Source organism: Phascolarctos cinereus, unplaced genomic scaffold (assembly GCF_003287225.1).
Source record: "Phascolarctos cinereus isolate Bilbo 61053 unplaced genomic scaffold, phaCin_HiC Scaffold_3;HRSCAF=262, whole genome shotgun sequence".
In the NCBI taxonomy this organism is placed as follows: domain Eukaryota; kingdom Metazoa; phylum Chordata; class Mammalia; order Diprotodontia; family Phascolarctidae; genus Phascolarctos; species Phascolarctos cinereus.
In genome coordinates this window covers 26,541,215-26,567,889 of record NW_027555736.1, presented here as the reverse complement: position 1 = coordinate 26,567,889, position 26,675 = coordinate 26,541,215, and positions in this window count along the sequence as shown.

The window sequence follows — 26,675 nt, the reverse complement described above, 5'->3', positions numbered from 1 at the left end:
ATTCCTGACCTTTTCTTTCTTCAGATGACTTTTGTAATTATATTTTTAGCTTTATAAAGTAATTTTGTGGTAGTTTGATTAGTATCACTCTAAATAACTGATTTAATTTAGGGAGTACTCTCAACTGTATAATATGTGTTCTATACATTCATGAGCAATTAATATTTCTATAGTTTTTAAGCATCTGAATTTTTTTTTACTTTTCCAGCATAATATATTTTTATTTAAATAACATTTATTTTTCCTGAATTACATATTAAGAATTTTTTTAACCTTCATTTTTACAAATTTTGACTTCCAAAGTTTTCTCTCCCATTTCCTCCCCTCTTTTGAAAGTGGCAGGCAGTTAAATACAATTTATACATGTGCAGTCAGGCAAAATGTTTCTATATTCATCACATTTGTGGGAGAAACAAATCAAAAGGAAATAAAACCATCAGAAAGAATAAAGTAAGTGAAAAAATGTGCTTCCATCTGTATTCTGAGTCCCTCAGTTCCTTATCTGGACACAGATAGCATTTTCTATTGCGAGTCCTTTGTACTTGTCTTGGATCATGGTGTTGCTGAGAAGAGCTGAGTTACATAGAGCTAATCATCACATGATGCTCCTGATACTATGTACAATATGTTGCTGGTTCTGCTCCTTTCACTTTCCTCAGTTTATACAAGTCTTCCCAGGTTTTTCTGAAATCTGCTTGTTCATCATTTTTTATTACACAATAGTATTACATTACAATTGTATTCCACAAATTGTTCTGCCATTCCCCATTGGTATGTCTTCAATTTCCAATATTTTGCCACCACACTATGAAAAAGGTTGCTATAAAAATCTTTTGTACCTGTAGGTTTTTTTTCCCCTTTTTAATGATCTCTTTGAGATAACAGACCTAATAGTGCTATTGCTGGATCAAAGGGTATACACAGTTTGGTTGCCCTGTAGGCATAGTTCCAAATTGCTCTGGAGTGGTTGGATCAGTTCACCACTCCACCAACAATGCATTAGTGTCCCAATTTCCCCACATCCTCTCCAACATTTATCATTTTCCTTTTTTGTCATATTAGGCAATCTGATTTGGTGTGAAATATTTCAGAATTGTTCTAATTTCAATTTCTCTGATCAAAAGTGATTTAAAGCACTTCATCATTTGCCTATAGATATCTTTGATTTCTTCATCTGAAAACTGCCTGCTCATATCGTTTGACTATTTATAAATTGGGGACTGGCTTGTATCCTCATAAATTTGATTCTGTTCTCCAAATAATTGAGAAATGAGGCCTTTATCAGAGGTACTTGCTGTAAAGATTGTTTCCCAGCTTTCTGTTTTCCTTCTAATCTTGGTTGTGTTGGTTTTGTTTGTAGGAAAGCTTTTCAATTCAATATGATCAGAATTGTTTATTCTATGTTTTAGAATTCTCTCTGTCTCTAGTTTGGTTATGAATTCTTCCCCTCCCCATAGATCTGACAGGTAAACTATTCCTTGCTCTTCTAATTTGATTTCTTCATTGTCTATGGTACCTCTTAGCAAGATGTAGTTTCCTTCCTTATCTCTTTTAATTAGGTATATTTTGCTTTTACTTTGTCTAAGATCAGGATTGCTGATCCTGCTTTTTTTTTAAATTTCATCTGAAGCATAATAGATTCTGCTCCAGCCCCTTACCTTTACTCTGCATGCATCTCTCTGCTTCAATTGTGCTTCTTGTAAGTAAAATAATGTAGGATTCTAGTTTTTGATCTACTCAACTATCCACTTCATTTTATAGGAAAGTTCATCCCATTCATGTTCACAGTTATGATTACTACCTGTGTCTTTCTCTCTATTCTTCCTCCTATTTGTTGTCTCTCTCCTTTTGCTCTTTCCCACCTCACCAGTATTTTGCTTCTGTCTACATTCCCCCTGATGTGCCCTCCCTTATGTCAGTTTTCCCCCACCTCCTGCTCTCCTCCTATCCCACTTCCCTGTCAGGTAAGATAGATTTCTATATTCAACTGACTAGGTATATCATTCTGACTTTGAGCCAATACTGATAAGAGTAAGGTTCAAGTGATGCCCATCACCTACCTTCCCATCTTCCCCTCCACTGTAACAGGTCTTTCTTACCTCTTCATGTGAGATACTTTACAATATTCTACCTCTCCCTTCCTTCTGCACTCCTTGTATTCCTCTTTCTTATCCTTAAAATTTTTTTAATGTCATTCCCTCAGATTCACCTTATACCCACATCATCTATGTATATTCTGTTTATCTGTACTGTTAATGAAACAATTTTTAAGAGTAACAAGTATCAGCTTCCCGTATAGGGGTAAACAGTTTAGCTTTATTAAATCCTTGATTTTTTTTTCCTTTTTACCTATTTACGCTTCACTTGGGTTTTGATATTGGAGGTCAAAATTTTGGTTTAGTTCTGGTCTTCTCCTTATGAAGGCTTGAAATCCTTCTATTTCATTAAATGATGATTTTTTTCGCTTGATGTATTACGCTTAATTTTACTGGGCAAGTGATTCTTCTTTGTAGTCCTAGTTCCTCTGCCCTCTGGAATACCATGTTACAAGACTGCTGATCCTTTAATGTTGCAGCTGCCAGGTCCTATGTGATCCTGATTGTGACCCCCCAACGTTTGAATTGTTTCTTTCTGGCCACTTGCAGTATTTTTCTTTGACCTTTAGGTCTTCAATTTGGTGTATTTTGGAATCTCTTTCCTGAAGTGATCGGTAGATATTTTGCTCCCTAGTTCCAGGACATCAGAGCAGTTTTCCTTGATAATTTCTTGAAAGATGCTGTTTAGGTCCTCCTTTTGATTATGGCTTTCAGGTAGTCCAGTGATTCTGATATTGTCTCTCCTGGATCTGTTGTCTAGGTCAGTTGTTTTTCCCATGAGGAATTTTACATTTTCTTCCATTTTTTTCATTCTTTTGAATTTGTTTGATTGATTTATGATGTCTCATAGTGTCATTAATTTCAACTTGCTCAATTCCAACTTTTAAGGTATGGTTTTCCTCAATTAGCTTTTGTACTTTCTTTTCCATTTGACCCGTTGTACTCTTTAAGGAGTTGTCTCCTTCAGTGGATTTTTTTATCTCCTTTTCCATTTGGCCAATTCCACTTTTCAAGCAGTTTTCCAGGCTATTGTCTCTTTTTTCATAATCCATGTGTATCACTCTCATTGATTTCCTAATTTTTCTTCTCTCATATGATTTTTAAGCTTTTTGAGCTCTTTTATGAGATCTTTCTGGGCTTGAGACTACTTACCATTTTTCTTTGGGGTTTTGCCCATAGGTATTTTGACATTGTTGTCTGCTTCTGAATTTCTGTCTTGGACTTCCCTGTCACCATAATAACTGTTTGTTGTTAGGTTCTTTTTGTTCTTGTTGTTTTTGTTCTTGTTGTTTTCTGCTCATTCCAATTTTTTGGCCTTTTTCTTTCTTTTAAATTTAGTCTCTGCTCCCAGGGTGGGAGGGGCACTCTCTCGGGCTTTTTGTGCTAATGGCTGCAGGCCCTGTCTGTTTACCCAGTGCTGCACTGTTGTTGCCCTGAGGCCCACAGAGCACCCCTCATGTCTGGTGCTGTGTTGAGGAGGTGCTTGGGGGTTGGCTGGAGCTGCTGGAGGCTGTAAGTGTCTGGCTGCTTACCTGGTGCTGACCTGGAATCCTAGTAGTGGTGTCTGGCATATGCTAAGGTCTAGGGAGGGGGGTTGCTTCTGTGTTTCCCAGTGGCTACTACATATGCTATCAGGCCTCTGTTTACTGCCTGTTTACTCAGGCACCGATAAGGTTGGCATCTACATGTCTGGCCCAGAGTTACACTAATGCAGGTGATGGTTCTCAGAGCTGGAATCTGCTGGTTTCCCTGGCTATGCTAAGGCACATGGGGGGTGGGGGATCTGTGTTGGTGTTTGCCTGTTCCACCCCACTAGGGCTCAGGCTCTTCTGCTGGTTTGCTAAGGTAAGGCTTGCTTCTGGCCTGATGGAATGCTTCCTATCCTGGGCTGCACTCCCCTTTCATCCAATCTGGAGACTGATCTTTCTTGCCTATGCCAACTTTGCTAACCCAAGTTTCTTGAGTAAAAAGATTGTTTCACCCCATCTTTGTGCAAGTTCTGCTGTTCCAGGATTTGTTTTGAAGAATCTATTTTATCATTGTTTGGAGGTGAGTATTGGAGAGTTGCAGCGATTTACTGCTTACTTCACCATCTTAGTTCCCGGAAGTTGCAATGTTTCTATAATTGTTTAGATTTCTATTTTGTGAAGAATGTTCTTATAGTTCCTATTTGTCTTGTCAGGTAGATTCCCAAGTATTTATTCTGTCTGTAGTTATTTTCAGTGGAATTGCTCGTTCTTTTCCTGCTGTTTTTGTTGTTGTTGTTCGTGGTGGTGGTGGTGGTGGTGGTGATATGCAGATATGCTGATGATTTATGTGAGTTTATTTTATGTCCTGCAACTTTACTGAAATTGATAATTGTTTCTATGATTTTTTTCCCTCTGAGGTTCTTTAAGTAGATAATCTTTCCACAAAGACTGATAATTTTGTTTCCTGTCTATGCTTATTACTTTGATTTCTTTATCATTCCCATATTCCCTATAGCTAGCAATTCTAGTAGAGTATTGAATAATAATGGTGATAATGGAATCCTTGCTTTACCCCTCATATTATCGAACAGGTGTATCACTTATCCTCGTTATAGATAAAGATCACTCTTGGTTTTAGATATATACCACTTAAAATATAGAGGGAAGTTCCATTTGTTCCGTGATTTCTAATTTTTGGTTTTGATTCTTAGTAAGAATGTGTGTTGTATTTTGTCAAATCTTTTTCTCCATTGTTTGAAATACTCCTATGGGTTTTGTTCTTTCTGTCATTGAACCAACTCTGCATTACTGATTTAAATCCAACCAGGCCATAGTATTTGATCTTTGTGATGTATTGCTATCACCACCTAGCTAGTGTTTTATTTAAAATTTTTGTGACAAGACTCATTAAGGGAACTGATCTATAGTTTCCTTTCTTTGTTTCTACTACCTGTAGTTTAGTTAGCAAGACAATATTTGTGTCATAGACGGAATTTCATAGGACTCTTTTACTTATTCAAATATTTTATGTAGAATTGGTATTTTAATGTTTGGCATAATTTCTTTGTAAATCCATCTGGTCCTAGGATTTTTTTTCCTTTATGAAGCTCATTTATACCTCATTCAATTTCTTCTTCCAAGATAAGGTTGTTTTAAACATTCTATTTACTATTCTGCTAATTTTGGAATTTTTTTTTATAAACATGCTTCCATTTCACTTAGCGTATCAATTTTATTGGCATATGGTCACACAAAATAACTCATAAAATAGTTTTTTTCTCTATTATCTTCATTGTTTATAAATAATCTTTTTTTAATATTGGTAACTTAGATTTCTTCTTTCTCTTTAAATAAAATTAGCATGGTTTATCTTTTTTTATTTAAAAAACATGGTTTGTTTTAATTGTTAGACCTACTTTTTACACTTTCATTTCATTAACCTCTTTTAATTTTAAAGATATCTATTTTGTTTTTAATTAATGGTTTTTAAATTTGTTGGGGGTTTTTTTTGTTATTTTTTAGTTGCATGCCCAATTCCTTGATCTGCTTTTAATCTCAATTATTGACGTAAGCATTTGGGGTTATGACATCCCCCTCCACACTGCTTTTTCATATCCATGAATTGTGATATGCTGTCTCATTGTTGTCATTATCTTTAATTAAGTTATTTATTATTTCTATGACTTTTTTTTTAAACTCATCCATTCTTCAGGGTTAGGCTCATTAGTCTCCAAATAATTTTTAATTTATGTTTCAAAGACACTTTATTAGTGTAATTTTATTTCATTGTGGTTTTAAAAGATTCATTTAATTCTTCTGCATTTGTTTCTAATGTTTTTACAGACTATTGTTTTTTTTAAGACAACATGCATGTATTACTAAGAAGTAAGTAATATGCATTTTCTTTCTATTTCCATTCAATATTATTGGAGAGTTATCATAGTTAACTTTCATAAAATGCTATTCATCTCCTTCACTTCTTTTTTGTTTTTTTTTTTTTGTGAGTAGATGTGTCTGAGTTTGAGAGGAATAATTTGAGGTCCCCTACCATAATAGTTTTGCTGCCTATTTATTTTTCAATATATTATTACTTATTTAATTAAATATTCCCCAATTATAAGTAAAAATATTTAACTTTCCTTTAAATTTTTTGTTACAAAGTCTTTTCCTTCTTCCCATATCTTATGCCTCTATGAGAAAGCAAACACTTTGATATTAACACTACATATGAAATCATGCAGAACATATTTCCATATTAGTCATATTACTAAAGAAAAATGAGACAAAAAGGGAGAAAAAAAAACATTTTTAAAGTATGCTTCAGTATGTTTCCAGAGACTATCAGTTCTGTCTCTGGAGATAGATAGCATTTTTCATGATGGTTCCTTTGAAATATCTTCAATTAATGTCTTGATTACAGTAGTTGAGTCTCTCACAGTTGATCATTATAGAGGGCCAGCCCTGGGGAGTTACAGGGCTTAGGCCAGCCCAGATCTTACCTGTAGTTTGTACTAAGCCCAACACCTGTGAAACTCAGGATGTCGGCTCACCACCCCCCTGTTCCATCTCTTGAGAACAGGATGCAGGAAGGGAGGAAATGGATAGAATACAGGACAGGACACAGAAAAGAAAGTAACAGACAAGATACATGGAAATTAGGAAATCAGTTAGGTTTGTGCTTTTCATGGAAAATAATGTTACTATTGCTTGATCCAGGACTATATAATCCTGAGCCCTCAGATCAATGAATGGAGTTTGTTCTTCACATCTCCCACCTGGCCTGTGATTCTTTCTCTCTTCACATTCTGTCTGCATCAGACCACCACGGATGCAGGTGCTTGCGGCAGATCATGATTACAATATTAGTGTTACTGAGTTCAATAGTCTCCCTGTTTCTGTTCTCCTTACTTTGAATCAGTTTATATAAGTCTTCCCAGGATTTTCTGAAACCTTCTTGCTTGTCATTTTGTTTAGCACAATAGTATTCCATCACAATCATATACCGCAATTTGTTCAGCCATACCGCAATCAATGAGCATCCCCTCAATTTTCAATTCTTTGCCACCCTGAAAAGGGCTGTTATAAATATTTTTTGTATAAATAATTTCATTCTCCCTTTTCTTTAAACTCTTTCATATATAGCTGTAGCGGTATTGCTGGGTTGAAAAGTATGCACAGTTTTACAATCTATTGGGTATACTTTCAAATTGTTCTTCAGAATGGAATTCGCAACTTCACCAATAGTTTCCCAATTTTTCCATATGCCCTCCAGCACTTGTCATTTTTCTTTTCTGTTATATTGTCAATCTGAGAGGTGTAAGGACTATCAAAGTGATTTAGACCTTTTTATTTTATTTGACTACTAATATCTTTGATTTCTTCTTCTGAAAATGGATTGTTCACATTCTTTGACCATTTGTCAACTGGGAAATGGCTTCTATTCTTTCAAATAAGTTTGGAGAAGTTTCCTATATATTTAAGAAATGAAGCCTTCATCAGAGGAACTTGAATTTTTTTTACCAGTTTCCAGTTTTATTTTTAATTTTGGTGACATTAGTTTTGTTTGTGCAAAAGCTTTTTTTTTAAATTTCATCTAATCAAAATTATCATTTTACTTCTCATGAGCCTCTTCATCTCTTATTTAATCTCATAGCAGTCATTATTTCTCTAGGCAGCAACAAGCTATCCCTTTAATAATATGTTCTGCAATTTTAGTGATACTAAAAATCAGCATGGAATTGTAGACAAATCACCAAACTTGAAGTCAGGGGGGTCAAAGTTCAAATATCATCCCTGATAATTTCCAGCAATATGACCCTAAAAATTTCAATTTGCAAAGCACTTCAAAAATATTATACATTTTCTCATTATAACACTGTTGGGTAGGTGCTATTTATATTACTGTTTTGTAGATTAGGAAACTGAGGCAGAAAGTGGTTAAATAACTGGTTCAGGGTCACACAGCTAGAAAGTGTCTGAGGTCAGATTTAAATGCGGGTCTTTCTAGTTCCGGATCCAGCTATAGCATATGCCTCTCATATAGTTATTGTGATGATTACGTAAGATATTATCAACAAACGTTTATTAAGGGCTTACTATGTACTAGACATTATGCTAAGCACTGATAATACCAAGAATGGTAAAATATAAGGTTCTTTGCCAACTTTAAAGTGCTATCTATATATCAAATATTATTATTACTTAGTAAAGGAATTAGGGCTACTAAATTGGTAAGCAGGTGCTTCAACAGGCCTTCAATGTTCCTGGTAATGACTTATTAATATTTTTTTTCAGTTCTCATTATAATTTCTGAAACCAATACATTCATACTCATTCTAGATTATGCATATTTCTGTCTGACTGGGAAACCACTTTAACCTCAAGGAGAGACATTTTTTAGAATGTTTAAAGTGACATCTAGTTGGACTCAATACCTCACTTAAATTCACCTTTTGACAACTTCAGAAACTGACTCAGAGAGTTCACTAATTCTAAAGTCCATGGACCACATATGACTCATAACGAATGGTGTCATTTCTCTTCCGGACCTGGATTTTCACTTTGTTGTTTCAATTCCAAGTGCAATCCTAGCATTGACATTAAAAGTCTGCAATTACATTTCACATTGATTTGGAGGAATTAATTATTCAAGTGATGCTCTTCTTTTGTCTGCTTCCTATTCCATAAGGAAACATACACAAATGAACACACATGTACACACAGAAAAATAATACTCAAAATAAACAAAAAATTCAGAGCATATGCTTCATTAAACAAAGATACAGAAACCAGAAAAAAGAAAGGTGTTGCTTGTCCTTGACCTCTGTATCTTTGCACAGAGATGAAAATAGGAATGCAAAGCTTCTCTCCAACTTCTCTCTCTTTTTTTAAAGGTTTCTACATTTAAGCATATTTCTTCCTCCAGAAGGTGTTTCTCTCCTCTTAATAATGATTAAACTGGTAGTGATTAGGGTGGATGAAGAAACTGAGTAACATCTGTTGACATCACACTTAGCTAAGTAATTCATTATTGTTTCAAAGCCATGAGGCAAATGAGAAATCCCATGTATCATCACCTCCAATCTTTTATTTTTTTTATCATCCCAACAATTTGTCTTTCCCTAAATACTGCATCACTGATCGAGTAATCATTCCACAATTACTAAACATTTACTCAATATGTACCCCACTTTATACTAGGTGTTGAGTGAGATATGAAAGAAATAAATGAGACAAAATATTGTATTTAGGTCTGGGCATTGAGTATTCAGAATGGCATTGATATTCCCTAGAATATTTCCAGAAGATGACAACAAGGACAGTGAAGGACTTCTAGATCAAGACGTGTGATGATTGGTTGAAGAAATGGGTCTATTTAGCCTGGAGAAAAGACTTAATGGTAAATAACTGTATTTAACTATTTAAAAGGTTGTTTTATGGAAGAGAGGTTAACTTTGTTTTGTTTTGTCCCAGAGGTAAAGGAAACAATTTTGAATTTTGATTTAAGAGACTCAAGTTTGAATTCTAGCTTTTCTTCTTATTCTCCATGTTGCCTTAGACAAAGTCATGTATCTTGTCTAGTTTCTTGGTCTTCATCTGTAAAGTGAGGGAGTTGGACTAGTTTGTGTCCAATGTACCTTTCAAATCTAAATTTATGAAATTAATTTGTAAAGTTTTGGAGTTACTCTTGATTTAAGGAGAAAATTTTCAATAATGGAAGCTCTTCCCAGATCAAATGATCTCCCTTCAGAGGCAAATCTCATTGGAGACTTCTAAGAAAAGATTGGATGGACACCTGTCACAAGGTGATGTCAAGGGAATTCTTGCTAAGATTCCTAAGAGACAAGATGACTACTCAAGGTGAGTCTTACTTTAAAAATTCTATAACATGGGTCCTCTTTCACTGAGGTTATAGTGACATACTATAGAGAACACTGGAAAAAAATAATAATTAAAGAGTATGAACTGTTAAGTACAATGCAAGTTTAGATGACAGATAAGAAGCATACACAAGAACAATGTAGACAGAAAAATGTTTCATAGAAGAGATATTGATGGACAGGTTTCAAACTATTGATAATAACTCTTTTTTTTTTAACTTTCATCCCTACCACCCAGTTACCAAAATATTTTTTAAAAAGCCAAATACTGCCATGTTCCCCTCCCTACTTCATTACATCTAGCATAAAATACAGGTTTTCCAGATTGATATTTAAAGACTCCATTAATCTAGTTATAACACTATATCCCGTTACCATTCATTCACACATGCTATGATCCATTCTAATTTTACTAATGATTAAATGATTCTGAGCTGTAGGGCAAATAAAAGTTTCACTGGATTCAAGCTTCAGTTATAGCCATTGCTCTTCTGTGTTACCTTGAAGTGGAAAAAGCTGGAGGGCGCGGAGCCAAGATGGCAGAGTGAAAGCAGTGACTTGCTTGAGCTCTCGTCCAAACCCCTCCAAATACTTATTTTAAAAAAATGGCTCTAAACAAATTCTGAAGCAGCAGAACCCACAAAAAGACAGAGTGAACAAATTTTCAGGCCAAGACAACCTGGATGATTGATCAGAAAGGTGTATCCCACCGGGCTGGGAGCGCAGCGCAGCGCGGCGTGGGCACTCAGGCAGCAGCAAACCTGGAGCAGGCCTCAGAGGACTGAATCACAGGCAGCTGTGGAGGTTTCCAGACTCCTCAATCCACCAATGCCAAAGACAACTGAGAAGGTCAGTGGGAAAAGTCTGTCTCTGTGGTGCTGAGACAGGAAGGTGGGGTCTCAGCTCCATTCCCCAAGAACATGGCCCTGAGGGGGGTGGGGCAGCTGCTTCCTGAGCTTCCTGCCCATAGACTGAGGGGAAATCCAGTGGCTGATCAGAGAGGGATTGCAGGGATCTCTTTGCCAGTGCTGAGGCAGGAATCTCTTGCTTTGCCCGTGTTTGGATCTGGGCCACAGTTCTGGGCAGTGGTTCTGGGGTGAGGAGGAACGGTGGCGTAGTGGAGCTTGTAGTGGCTGTGGAGAGGAACCCCTCCTCAGTTACGGGACAGAAAGGAATATTTGTGGTCACAGGCCACGAAAGGAGTAAACACCTCGCCCCTTATCATACCACCTTGGAAGAACTGAAAATTTACAGGTCCCTACAAATATCTCTGAAAACAGCTGCACAAAACCCTGAAGCTTGGGACAGCACATTCTCCACATTGGAAGCAGACTCTTACCTTAACAAAGAGTTTAAAACTCAAGTAATTGGCTGGGATCATGAGCAAGCAGCGCAAAAAGAGTCAGACTATATTATCTTACTTTGGTGACAAAGAAGATCAAAATATATAACCAGAAGAAGACAACAAAATCAAAGCTCCTACATCCAAAGCCTCCAAAAAGATATGAATCCGTCCCAGGCCTTGGAAGAGCTCAAAAGGGATTTTGAGAAGCAAGTAAGGGAAGGAGAGGAAAAACTGGGAAGAGAAATGAGAGTGATGCAAGAAAATCATGAAAAACAAGTCAACAGCTGGATAAAGGAGACCCAAAAAAATACTGAAGAAAATAACACCTTAAAAAACAGCCTAACCCAAATGGCAAAAGAGGTCCAAAAAGCCAAGGAGGAGAAAAATGCCCCTAAAAAGAAAAATCGGCCAAATGGAAAAGGAAGTCCAAAAGCTTACTGAAGAAAATACTTCCTTAAAAATTAGAGTAGAGCAATCGGAAGACAGTGACTTTATGAGAAATCAAGACACTGTAAAACAAATCCAAAAGAATGAAAAATTAGAAAACAATGTGAAATAGCTCATTGGAAAAACAACTGACCTGGAAAATACGTCCAGGAGAGAGAATTTAAAAATTATTGGACTATCTGAAAGCCATGATCAAAAAAAGAGCCTAGATATCATCTTTCAAGAAATTATCAAGGAAAACTGCCCTGATATAGTAGAACCAGAGGGCAAAATAGAAATGGAAAGAATCCAGCAATCTCCTCCTCAAAGAGCTCCCCAAAGGAAAAGTCCTAGGAATATTATAGCCAAATTCCAGAGTTCCCACATCAAGGAGAAAATATTCCAAGCTGCCAGAAGGAAACAATTCAAGTACTGTGGAAAAACAATCAGGATAACACAAGATTCAGCAGCTTCTACATTAAAGGACTGCAGGGCATGGAATATAATATTTCGAAGGGCAAAGGAGATAGGATTACAACCAAGAATCACCTACCCAGCAAAACTGAGTATAATCCTTCAGGGGGGAAAATTGTCAGTCAGTGAAATAGAGGACTTTCAAGCATTCCTGATGAAAAGACCAGAACTGAACAGAAAATTTGACTTTCAAATACAGGACTCCAGTGGAACATGAAGAGGTAAACAGGAAAGAGAAATCATAATACTTATTAAGACTGAACTGTTTACATTCCTGCATGGAAAGATGATATTTGTAACTCATGAGAACTTTGTCAGTATTAGGGTAGTTGAAGGAAAAAAATTGTATGTATGTATATAGATAGATAGATAGATAGATAGATAGATAGAGTGCACAGGGTGAGTTGAAGATTAAGGGGTCATATCTGGAGAATAAAATTAAGGGATGAGAGAGGATGATACTCAGAGAAGAAAGGGAGAGGTAGAATGGGGTAAATTATCTCACAAAGAAAAAAACAGAAAAGAAAAGTCTCTTACAGTGGAGGGGAAACAGGGGAAGGTGAGAGGGAATGAGGGAATCTTATTCTCATAGGATTTGGCTTAAGGAGGGAATAACATACACATTCAATTGGGTATGGAAATCTGTCTTACCCTACAGGAAAATAGGGGGAGAAGGGGACAAGAGAGCAGGGGGTGATAGAGAGGAGGGCAGATTGGGAAAGAGGGTAATCAGAAGCAAATACTTCTGAGGAGGGACAGGGTCAAAAGAAAGAATAGAATAAATGGGAGGGCAGGATAGGATTAAGGGAAATAGAGTTAGTTTTTCACAACATGTCTACTAAGGAAGTGTTTTGCATAACTGCACGTGTACAACCTATATTGAGTTGCTTGCCTTTTCAATGAGGGTGGGTAGGGAGGGAGGAAGGGAGAAAATTTGGAACTCAAAGTTTTAAAAACAAATGTTTAAAAAAAATGTTTTCACATGCAACTGGGAAATAAGAAATACAGGAAATGTGGTACAGAAGTCTATCCTGCTCTACAGGAAAATAGAAGGGGAAGGGGATAAGAGAAGGGAGGGGGAGAGATAGAAGAGAAGGCAGACCAGGGGAAGGGGTATTCAGAATGCATGCCATCTTGGGGTGGGGAGAGGGGTGAGAAATTTGGAACTCAAAAACTTGTGGAAGTGAATATTGAAAACTAAAAATAAATAAATTTATATCAAAAAAAAAAAAGCTGAAGTTTCTAAGTAACTTTTGCTCTCTGCTGGCACCTCTGGTTTGAGGTGGAAAAGTAGAATGAAGACAGTTTTGGCACCTGCTTTATATTCTCCAAGTTAGCTATCTTGCCTTGCTTAAAAAGCATACCTGAGCTGAGTTATTATAAGCTCTATTCTGATTGGCAACCCAATATGTGAGTGAATAATTGGTTGGGCCGCTCTGTAAAGTCCAGAAATATCTAATAACAGTATCTAAATATCCTTTTATGGGTATTTGTATTTTAAAGAAATTTTAAATGCCACACTCAAGTAGAGGTAACGAGATTTGACCTGAACAGCTGTCAGGACCAGCAGGAAAACACTTTCATGTGTTTCAGATGATCCTGAATGAAACAATAACATCCAAACCTGCTATCTAGTGTTATCTCTCTCTCACACACACATACAGGCCCACAAACGCACATCCACACACACACACAGAGCAAATGGGTTTCCTCCCTCATGTGTTTCCCTGCCTGTTTATTTAAGTGTGTAACCACTCTACTCCTACAATAATGATTGCATTGGTGGGAGAGGGGAAACCAATTATATCTGAAGTTTGTTATGTACTTCATTACTTATATTTTTTGCTTTAAATATGTGAGTATCTATGAAATAATTACCACATTTTGCCTTATTGATATGTAAATGGACATTTTTTTAAAAGAGCTAAGTGTCATTAGTGATATTGACTATGTTAATACCACATTCCATTTTAAATGGCTGTTCTGTGAATGGGCAACACATTGGTAGGTTAACAAAATCATCATGGGAGTTAGAATGTATATTTTGACATCAGTAGGATTCAATTGACACTCAGAGGGTTTTACATAACTGTACTTGTGGACTATCTCTAAAAACTTAGACAAAGAAGAACAAGTGAGGTTGTAGTAGGTGAGACAATGCAAAGTATGGGTAGATCCAACATTCCTAGGTAAGTTGTGTGAGTCCCCTACATATTGTTTGTGGCTATCCCCTACATATCCAAGGACACCATGGTCTCATTGCATTGCATAGTGATATGCCTTTGAGTATTATTTTCACATCAAAGTTTTAGGAGTAGGTAAGCTGTAGAGAGTCAATGAGGAAGTGAATTTATATGTTAATTTGTTTGTTTATTTCTTCATTCATCGATTTATTTGCTCATTTCATTATTTATCTATCTAGGTTATTTATTTGAGGTAAGGGATTATTCTGGCATCAATTCATGAATAAATTCATTATTTTCCTCATTCAAACTATTCCCTATCATAGGAAGAGAGACAAGATTTGCGATTTCATTGTATAACAGGACTCTGGGTTGAGGAAACTACCTCTACCAATAAAAGTCTTTAACTTTTCTGTAATGTATGGTCTTAGAAAGTCACCTAGAACACTGGGAAGTTAAGTGACTTTGCAAGGATCATGTGGCCAATATGTGTCAGAGACAGAGCTTGAACACAGGTCTTTCTTGGTTTGAGGGTATCTATGTATCCTTTCTGCCATGTTCCCTATGATAGCTTTTTCTATTAATTTCCATAAATGTTGCCTCCATGTTATCAATTCTTCCACCCTCAGAGCATATTTACAACTATGGTTCAAATTTAAACAGAGAAAATAAAGGTGAGAAAAGAGAGCCATGTTATAAATTAGATAAAAAGTTTTATATTAACAAACAAGCAAATTCATTAAGATGAGTTTATGGCTTTTCTGTGAAGTTTTAGCATTTTCATATGGAGAGACATATTTCTTATTTGGCTTGTAAAACTTTTTTTTTCCTTTCTGTGTAGGATTTTATTGTTGATTTTTACCTCCACATAAAAAATAATAAAAATTGAAGACACATGAGGCATTAAGGTCTTCTTGACTGAATAGCTTCTTATCAAGATGTCATTGGGACCTTATGAACATATTTATCTTTCCTATTTCAGATCCATTTATTTCCTTCATTTTACAACTTCAATAAAACAAGGCTTGCACTCTCATAGGATAGGAAGGGTCTGCCTCTTCTCAGGTGAAAGCAGCATTTAATAGCAGTGAGTAAATTTATAAATAGAAATTAATTAACTTTACTTCCATAAATTGGAGGCAAGAAAGCTCTACAGGAAAAGGTCTTGACTTGAGTGGGGAAAACACCAGGGTGTGCTATATTCTGAGCCTCAACAATGAGTCTGGGTAGACAATTTGATTTGACCTGGAGCAGAGTGTGAGAGATTCCAAATTTTTTCTAAAATACTGCTTTCTAAATGTGACTAAATTTGATCACAAAAGTTTCTGACTTCATTATCTGCTCTTCTACAAGTCCACCTTAACTGAAATACAGGCAAACCAAAGCCCAGTTAATTTATTCCTTGGTGGTTTTGAATAGAAAATTACCTCTGCTTTTCTTGTTTCCAATGCAAGAAAGGAGTGAGTTAATTTCTATAGTTCTCTGCCTTCTTTGCTTCCCCAAACTGTGAGATGTCAATAGTTACTTCAATGCATCAAGAAACTATGACTGAATTACTGTGGGTATGCTATATGTGATACCCTTGTCCAAAACCAAGTATTTTAGGGTGATGTCCTCAAGAGCAGTACAGTAAAAACAGACATGGATGCATAGTAACCTGCATCATTGGAGGGACTTCCCTTGTTGAGGAGATGGCAGATTCATTTAAATAGTGGAATGTCAGGTACTTCTTAAAATAGCAGGATTTTTATGTTCCTTTTCTCAACTCTGCCTCTTTGCATTCATACCTCGATCTGAAGCACACCTTAAGGCATTACCTCCTGAATGAAGTTTTTCCTATTCACTTGGGTAAAATGTAAACTTCTCTGGTATTAAAAACCAGTCTGACTCAAATTTCTTCTTTCTACCATGATGACACATTACCTCACTTTACACACTCCTTATTCTAGATGAGTTTACTTTCTTATTTCCAGAGAAGCCACTCTATCTTCTGTTTCTGCACCTCTGCAGAGGCTGCCCTCCCCTCCTCACCCCCATCCCTCAGTCTTTCCTTTTCCTCACTTTGGCTTCTTGGAATTCTTAGCTGTCTCCAAGTTCAGTTTAAAAGCCACTTGCAACAAGAGGCCTTTTGTGATTCCCCTGCTGCTAGTGCCCTTTTGCCAATTAGCGTCTTTTGAGTTTGCATCTATTTTTCATTTAATTCTTTGTTTAGAGACTCTTTCCACTAAGGAATGTAAGCTCCTTGAGGCCAAGAAATATTTGCTTTTTGATTTTGTATCCTGAGTGCCAATCAAAATGTCTGGCACATAGTAAATAGATTTTACTAAGTTGTTAGTGATTTATTTATGAATTGCTTTAGAGAGTAATTTGTTCATCTCCCTGATGACAGCAGAGGAAATTCAAGTCCCAAGAGGGATATGTGGCTTGTAGCAAGTCACAGAAGCAGACAGGACCTGATCTGGGATATTAACCCATGTTATCAGACTATAAATCCAGCGCTTTTCTCAGTAAAACTCTCAGTAACTCTTGCACCCCTTATAGTGCATATGGTAACCCCTCAACCACTTAATATGTGGGTCTTCATCAATTACTTTCACCATAGAAAATCCATCAATTAGTGGCCCATCTTCTGAGGATAAACCACTTTGCAATTAATAAGGTTAGTTGGTGGAAAACCAAAGCATAGCCTACTATAGGCCTATCCTCATGATTGTTCAGTTTGATAGGACCTTGTTTATGGTTCTCAAAGTCTTTGAAATTCCAGGTTCATTCCCATGCCATGGTGAATAATAGGAGAAGGTCTTAAACGGAGGTGAATGGACAAAATCATCACTTGATATATCCCAGTGCCCTGTTATGATCTTAATACAATACAGTCTTTATATGGATCTGGTAAAACAGAATATCAGAGTTCAGTCCAATCTAAACTTAAACTAGGATCTCTTCTATAACACCAGATTCTAAAGAAGGGAAACTCACTTCCTCCTAAGCAACTTCATTTCACTTTTGGGCAGCTTGAATTGTTGGTGAGTTTAGTTACATCAAGTCTAATGGTGCTTTTGTACAATGTCCACTCCTATCTTGTGCTGTCCCTTGGGGCAAATTTGGCCAAGCTATAGAATCATGTATTTTCAAAGTTGGGAGGTACTGCAGTGAATGTACAATCTGGTCCATGTGCCCAAATAAAAATCTTCTATGCAAGTTGGAGACCTCTTCAAATTCCTTGCAGACTATTGTTATCATTATATCCTCCAACTCAAACCTCTCCCTCCAAGTTTTCTCTATTTCTGGCCCAACATACAGATTCATGAGCCACATATCCTCACAATGAATGTTTTTAAATCCGCCACCCTAATGCTTATCCTGCTCAAGACATGTTCCAACTTCTCAGATTAGTTTCTAAAATGTAGGGAACTACCTTAATGGAATATAACTCATAGAAATGAAAAACTGTGGTTAACTGCCCAGTGGACAACTTTCTGGTAATAAGAATATATCTAGGTATATTGAAATTACAACATTTAATAGTTAAGCTCAATGCAACTTCTTTTGATATTTATATAAGATTAGAAAAATTCTGGATTATCGATAATTAAGTTTGAGTTAAGTTCTTAATAGACTGGGCAACTTAAGGGAGCCAACACAGTTGCCACCTACCAAAAATATTTATATTAATTGTATACATTTTATATTTATTTTTCTATTACAAACCCACTGAGAGAAAGGAAAAAAAATTTTTTTCCCTTCCTTTTTATTTGGTCTTCATATGATGCTTACACAGTTCCTGTCACATACTGGGTATTAAAGTATTACTCCCCTGAACTCTAATTCATTCATGGGTTTAAGGCCTGTCAGTTGCCCTCACCCTGGTTTAGCCCATCTGCCAAGGCACTTTTACTGGGGTGTGGCTGCGGAATATTTTTTAGCTTCCTGGAGTCATAGTTGAGAGTTGGATGAAAAGCAGACACCAAAGATGGATGAGCAGCCCTGAGAAACATTTGGCAAATCCTCATACCAGAAGTGCTAGTTGGTAAGTTAGGGGCATGTCTATGCCAAGAATGTGAAGACTTCATTCAGCACAATGGGCAGATGAAAACAATTTCTTCCAGTGTCCATGAAGACAGCTGAAGTAGGCAACATGGAGCACTTAGAGCTTGGTCAGGCATCAAAGATGTCAAGGTCATCCACTGCCATTTGTCTGGCCATTGCCAGTAATCTTGACTTTTGTCTTACCACTGGACTTCAATGATTCTGGAAGAAAGTGTGTGAAGCTGACAGCTTTGTGCAACTCAGTTCCATTTAAATCCAATTCATGAGCAAGTCATCACCCTGTGATTTCATCTGTCTTCTTTGAAACAAGGACAAACAACAATTTACTTAATCCTTGATCAATTGAGGTAAACAAACAAATAAAAGTTTTGTGAGCTCAGAACCTGAAATCCTTCCCACTGAGGCATTTTATTAGAAATAAAATAGTATGTGCTGGAATCTCCTCTTAATTAGCATTTTGCATTGCCAACAAGCCTATTTGGGGAAGCCCAGAAATGACAAATGCAGAGTCTGCAGAAAAAAAAATACCAGGAACAAAATTGCTGTTGACCCAGTAGGTCATAGAAGGACACATGTTGGGATACACAGGTTGTAGTATATCACCAACAGTGACATGAGAAGAAGTTCAATAAAAGATGTGTCTTTTGTGATATCAGCACAATGCATAATAGGGAAAAGGAGGTCAGCTGGCAAAGGAAGAGAAGATTGCCAAAGGAGAGCCTGAGTGATGGACTGACAGTTAGGGACCTTTTGGTAACCCAGAGGGAGGCTTCCAGGGCTTGTGAAGGTTCTTCTCTCATGGACTTTTGGATAAGCCTGGACAATAATCACACAGAATGTAGGAGTATTGCGGGGGGTCCTGATTTCCAAGGTGAGGGGAGTGTTCACATTGATGAGACTTTGCTCTCATCTATAAAGGGCTAGGACTTTTATACCAGAGATAAGTACAAAAAAAGCCCTGAAAAAAAAAAGTCTCATCATAAGCTAAAGTCTCAACTTAATGTGAAACACCTGACCACTTACAATAGATCCCGACTAAGACTTTTTTGTTTGTTTCTTTGCATGTGTTTGGTCCCTTTAATCTCCTTCTCTGAGCTTTCCTGGCTTCCTTCAAGACCCAGCTTAGGTCTCAAACAGTCTTTGCTGGTCTCTTTAGGTGCCAATTCACTCCCTTCTCAGATTACCCTCTATCTAATGCTGTTTATATTGTATATGCCTATTCATTTACAGGTTGTCTACCCCATTAGAAGGTGAGCTCCTTGAGGGTATGAATTGTTTTTACCTTTCTTTGTATCCCCAGTATTTAGAACAGTACCTGGTACATAGTAGGCGCTTAATAAATGCTTATTTATTATATTTTCACTGACTGCTTACATGCATCCATGTCAGATACAGGGAATTTGTGGAATACTTTGTTCATAAAGATTAGAGAAACAAAGCAACTCTCCATTTCAGCTCTAATGGCAAGCATTATTTGCAACCCAACCAGCCATACTATCATCACTATTGCTGAAGTCATTCACTTTATCCTGGGTCATCGGCAATTGTCTTGACTTTTGCCTTGCCACTGGACTTCAATGACTCTGGAAGAGACTGAGGCTTAAGACTTTGTGCAGCTCTGCCTCACTTAAATCTAATTCACCTATGAGTCAAACTGTCATCCTCTGATGTCATCAATCCTCTTCGAAAACAAAGGGCAAACAACAATCATTACCACCTAAGTCAGGTAATGACCATGGCTTGAACCTAGTCAGTGAGGGAAATCCCCTTAAATGTAATAACTGCTTGAAGGCCTGCATAGCTTTCTCTGTCTCAGGGGCATTCTAAATTTAAGAGACTAACTTTGTTAGATTATTTGGAGCTTCTGTCCTTATTAAGCCATTGTCAACAGAATTTTGTTTTGGTTTGGGTTGGTTTTTTTCCTGCTTTTTGAGGCAATTGGGGTTAAGTGACTTGCCCAGGGTCACGCAGCTACTAAGTGTCACACAGCTACTAAGTGTCAAATGTCTGAGACTGTATTTGAACTCAGGTCCTCTTGACTCCAAGGCCAGATCTGTATCGACTGTGCCACCTATCTAGCCCATCAACAGAATTTTAAATGCGGTCCAGATTGGACCAGTCTCTAATCTGGGAATGGCCAGAGCCAAACAGAGCAGGCTGGAGGCAGGTCTGTCAGGACACAAAGTAACTGACTAATTTATTTCAAAGTGAAGAAAATGACTTGCATAGAAGGAAGTCCCCCTCCTGAAAAGGTGAGCTTAACATGTGGGGGTATAGGCAATGCTTATATACATAAATGGGCTGGACTATGACATAATCATACATAAGTTTTGAGTTACTATTTCCATGGGCCCTGTAGGAACAGTATTTTCCCAAGTCTTGGGGGTTGTGATTAATCTAGGGGGGTACAGAATCAGAATTCTCTGAGGGGAGTAGGAGTGCAATACCTATCAGTGACAAGAAACAGGGATTGTGAATACATGATGGACAGCCCTGGGAAATAGGGGGAGCTAAATCCCTCAGTGAACAGTCCAAGCAATACACTTTGCCAGAGGGCAATATCATCCAGAGAGTAAAGGGTTATTATTATGCCAAGCTCTGGGAAGAGCCTGCTTGCTAGGCCTTAGCTCTGGAAAACAGGATATCTGTAGAATATTTTGACACCATCTATGCCACACCATTTTGTGACACATGGCTTTTTCACCAAGTATTGTCAGATTTAGTAGCTGGAAATTTGAGTTTACCCAATAAAACTGCCTTTTGATACCATATTGTGCCCTAAGCCTTGCCACCAAATTCATAGCTTAGAAAGTAGGACTTTAGTGATGCCTTCCCTTCCTGAAATTACTTTGTATTATTCTATACTTGGATTTGTCCATGTCTCATTCTCCCAGTTTAACCTCTTTGAAGGCACAGACAGTTTTATTTTTATCATTTAATCTATAGTGCCTGGCACTATATAGGTACTTAATAAAAGTTTGTTGAAATAACATGGAAAGAAATTTACCACCATTTTAAGATTCCAAGGCACAGTCAAAGGCAAGAGAGGTAAGGCAGAATGAATGCTTCAAGACTTCTTAATATTAATAAAATGTAGCCAAATATTCAGTATTTGTGTGTTTTGAAATACAAAAACAGAGAGTTCTCTAGTATAGAGTAAAACTTCTTATTTTAACAATGCTTAAATTTTGCACATTGTTAGTGGAACCTGCTTATGCTTGTATGATTCCAATAAGCAAAAAGGGAAAGTGAAGATGCTTCAAGTATGCTTTTATTAGAAGAGGAAGTATTTAACTTTGACTTGAGTCTATTAGTCATCTAGGATAATAGCACGGAAGGAAAACTCTAGGATTCAGATAAGAGAGACCTATTGGAGTAAAGTCTAGGATTGGACTAGGGGAAGAGTATGAGATAAGGAGTCTAAGCTTCTGATGAGAGGAATGCGGGAGGAGGAGCTTGGAACTGAGGTAAGACAGAAATATGGGTCCATCAGTACAGAGTTCATCTAGGGAAAGAGACAAGAAAGGGAAGCAGAGAAAAAAGGAATAAGCATTTGTATATCACATACAATGTATCAGGCACTATGCTAAGGGTTTTTCTGAATGTTATCTCTTTTAATCCTTACAACAACCCTGTGAGATAGATGCTACTATCTCATTTTATGGATGAGGAAACTGAGGCAAACAGAGGCTAAAGGGACTTGCCTAGGGTCACATAGCCAATAAGTGTCTGAGGTTGGATTGGAACTCAGGTCTTTCTGATTCCAAAATCAGCTCTCTATTCCCTGTGCCACCAACTACTCCCCTAAAATGTCAACTGGGGCTAGAATCTGGAGCATTTTTAATACCAGGACAAAGATTATGAATCTTATTTAACGGTCAACCAGGGGTCACTGACAATTTTTGAGCAAAGGAATAAGATTGGAGATATGCTTTAGGAAGATGAATTTGGCAGCAATCTGTAGGTGGGATTTAAAGGCAAAAACTGCTATTTTTTTCTTAGAATAAGGTCATTTTAGATTTAGAGAGATTTAGAGATAATTTAGCCCCAAGCTATCCTTTTACAGGAGACTAAGACGAGACTGCAACAGGGTAAGTGACATGCTCAATGCCTCCTGCTTACTAAGTCCTCATCTAGAGCTTTCACTTCCACCACATGACATTCATTATAGCATAATATGACAAAGCACACAAGGGGCTAGGATCATGAGTTCTAAAAAAAAATAAAATTTTGATAACTCTTCTCAGAGTGATGTTTTCTTCCATATATTTCAGATGCCACAATACAACCAAGGAAGAAACTATTTACTCAGTGCAATGGAAGCTATTAAGATGCTAATTAAGCATCCACAAATTCCATTTAATGTGTACTTTTTGGGAAATCCAAGGAAAGCCTTCAAAAAGTCTATCTGTTCATACTAATGTTCATGATTCTAGCATCAGAGCTTTGGGCCATTGTGTCTATACATGGAAGTCTATAATAATCTCAGGTAAAAATGCAAAGACCTTTGAGAAGGGTAAAACACAGTATTACATTTGGGTTATTGATCTGCAGTTAGGAGGCCTGCAAGATTGGTTTGATATTAGGGAAGGTTTTCTGGGTAGGCAAGGGAGGAGAGCTATATATGGGGGGGGGGAGGAAGAGAAGGAAGTTAAATACATTTTTCAAAAAACCAAAGTTGTCATCACCTGCTTTTGAACAATCCTATTGCAATTTCTAGAATTAGAAAAAATTTGAATGTTTTTTCACCCTTTGGGGGAAGGAAATGGATTAAAATGGGAAACTTTTAAATATAACATCTGTCATTACAATTGAATTTAGGGCAGGTGTGAGTTGAAAGTTTGGGGTTTTTTTGAAGAATATAAGCATATTTTAAAAATCCTTTTGAAAGAGATCAAATCAGGAAGGGTATAGTCAAGATGGCGGAGTGAAAGCAGCAATTTCTTTGAGCTCTCCCCCAAACCCCTCCAAATACCTATAAAAATGGCTCTAAACAAATTCTAAGGCAGCAGAAACCACAGAAAGACAGAGTGAAACAAATTTCCAGCCCAAGACAACCTGGATTATTGATCAAAAAGGTATATCGCCAGGCTGTGAGCAGAGTGCAGCATGGTGTGGGCATGCAGGCTGCAGCGAACCTGGAGCAGGCCTCAGAGGACTGAATCAATTGAGTAAGGAAATCTGTTTTACCCTATGGGAAAATAGGGGGAGAAGGGGACAAGAGAGTAGGGGGATAATAGAGAGGAGGGAAGATTGGGAAAGGGGGTAATCAGAAGCAAATACTTCTGAAGAGGTACAGGGTTAAAAGAAAGAATAGAATAAATGGGAGGGCAGGATAGGATTTAGGGAAACAGAGTTAGTTTTTCACAACATGTCTACTAAGGAAGTGTTTTGCATAACTGCACGTGTACAACCCATATTGAGTTGCTTGCCTTTTCAATGAGGGTGGGTGAGGAGGGAGGAACAGAGAAAATTTGAAACCTAAAGTTTTAAAAACATATGTTTAAAAAAAAAGTTTTCACATGCTACTGGGAAATAAGAAAGACAGGAAATGGGGTATGAAAGTCTGTCCTGCCCTACAGGAAAATAGAAGGGGAAGAGGATAAGAGAAGGGGGGAAGAGATAGAAGAGAGGACAGACTAGGGGAAGGGATATTCAGAATGCATGCCAGCTTGGGGTGGGGGGAGGGGCGAGATGGGGTGAAAATTTGGAACTCAAAATCTTGTGGAAGTAAATATTGAAAACTGAAAATAAATAAATTTATATATAAAAATAAAACAAAATTTAAAAAGAGATCAAATTACATATCTTATGACCATACAATTTCCCCTTTCCCTTACCTACCTGCCCACCAAAAAATATTCTGTCCAAATCTCTTATCCCATGTTTATACTGTGTCACTATGGGACAAGTCATACCCCTTTCTTGTACCTCTTGTTATTCATCTGTAAAACACAAAGGAGTTGGACCAAATAATCTCAGAAGTCCATTCAAATTCTAAATCTATGATCTTTTTATTACACATTTTTTCTTAATTTTATTACTATCCTGCCATTGAGTTTGCCACCATTTTTTCTTCTCTTTCTCCCCTCTCCTTATTGCCTCTGGGAAAGTTGCTTCCCCTCTTTTGTACCTGGTTACTACATAGGTGAATTGGAAAGGGTTGGACTCAAGAGCATCTACGGGCCCTTCCAGCTCCAAATCTATGGTACTGTGAGTCTATTTTTCTTGATTATGCAGTCATCCTCTCAGTCACATAGCCTTTTTTTTTTTAATGAGGCAATTAGGGTTAAGTGACTTGCCCAGAGTCACACAGCTAGTGAGTCAGTCACATAGACTTTTACCTTGAGTTATCATTGACTCTTCCCTCTCCTTCACTTCGTAGATCCACTAAGTTGCCAAGTCTTGTCAATTCTATCACATTGGTATGTCTCACATCAATTGGCTTCTATCAAGTTCTATTACAATTACCAACCATTTAAGGCTATAACTTGTCTACTCTTTGCTCTAACAATAGATTCCTAAGTAATCATTCTGTTTTCAGTGGATCTCTTTGGATAGATTAACTTTCCCTCTGCTGCCAAAGTAACTTCTGAATACACAGCTTCAAATCAGGGTGAGAAAAGTTGGGTCTGGAGTTAGGCAAAGGTAGGCTTGAATCTCACTTCTGACATGGAGATGATGCAGGATTCTATCACTCTGTCAACAAGCATTTATCATGTGACTATTACGTTCCAGGAACCATGCTAGGTTCTAGAGGTGCAACAAAGACACACACAAAACAGTCCATACTCTCGGGGGCCTTACAATCTATAGGAAGAGATGACAGACATGTATTAGCCTAGATAGATATAAATATAATTAGATATAGATATTCAAGTTAATAATGGAAGAAGGTGATAGCACCCAGAAAAACAAGGAAATGCTCATTACATATATTTGTTATAGTTCAGTTTAGCCACGTCTGACTCTTCATGATCCTTCACGGGGTTTTCTTGCCAAAGATACTGCAGTAGTTTAACATTTTCTCCTCTGGTGGATTAAGGCAAGCAGAGGTTAAATGACTTACCTAAGGTCACACAGCTAGTGAATGTCTGAGGCCAGATTTGAGCTCAGGTTTTTCTTACTCCAGGCCCAGCATTCTATCCACTGAGCCATCTAGCTGCCTCTTCCATATGAAAAAGGTGTCAATTCTTTTAATCTCTGAAGAAAATTAGGAATACCAAAAGAAGTAGTTAAGGAGGAAGTACATTAAGTACATTCAAGGGGTGGGGAAGGCCTGGACAAAAGCTTAACAATAGGAGATGAAGTATCATGTATACAATACTACAATTAGAACAGGCCTGGTGGATTGCAGATTTTGTGAAAGGGGGAGGGGAATGTACAATAAGACTGGAAAGAAAGAAAGGTTTGGAATCTTTTAAGTGGTAAGTGGAGGTTTTAAGTGTCAAATGGAGGAGGTTGTGTCCAGCTTTTGCTTTAGGAAAATCACCTTGGCTTTTATTCAGAGGACATATTAGAAAGGGGAAAGACCAGTCAGAAAGACCAAAAAACACATCATTTAAATAGTTCAAATTAGAGGTAATAAAGGCCTCTACTGGGTTGATGGCTGTACAGAGACAAAATAGTGAGAAATTTTGTGGAGGCAAAAATGATAAGACTTGGAAGCTGAATTGATATGTGGGATGAGGGAAAGGGAGAACCTAAGGATGCCTGAAATTTTGAGAAGGTTTGTGTTAGCCTCAACATAAATAGGAAAGTCCAAGAGATAAATGGGTTTATGGGAGAAGATAAAGCATTATGCATTGAACATGTTCATTTTGAAATTCGGGAAAGACAACCATCTTATAATGTCCAATAAACTATTGATGATAAGGGACTTGAACTAAAGAAAAAGACTAAGGCTTGATATCTAGATTTGGAAGTTATCTACATATAGATGATAATTAAACCCATAAGGGCTGATGAGCCCCCCAGGTAAGAGACATATAGAGAAAGTGGGTCCAGGATAGAGTCTTGAGATATGGTTGTAGTTAACATCAAGAATATTGATAATAAGTAAGCCAATGAGAGTGACAAAGAGCTGTCAGATAGGAAAAGAACTAGTAGAGAACGATGTCATGAATAATAACGCTAGCTAACATTTATATAGCACCTTAAGGCTTCTGAAGCCTATTATCTCTTTTGATGACAACCCAGGGAGAAGAGAATATCACAGAGGAGAATATTGGTCAACAGTTCCCAAACACTGC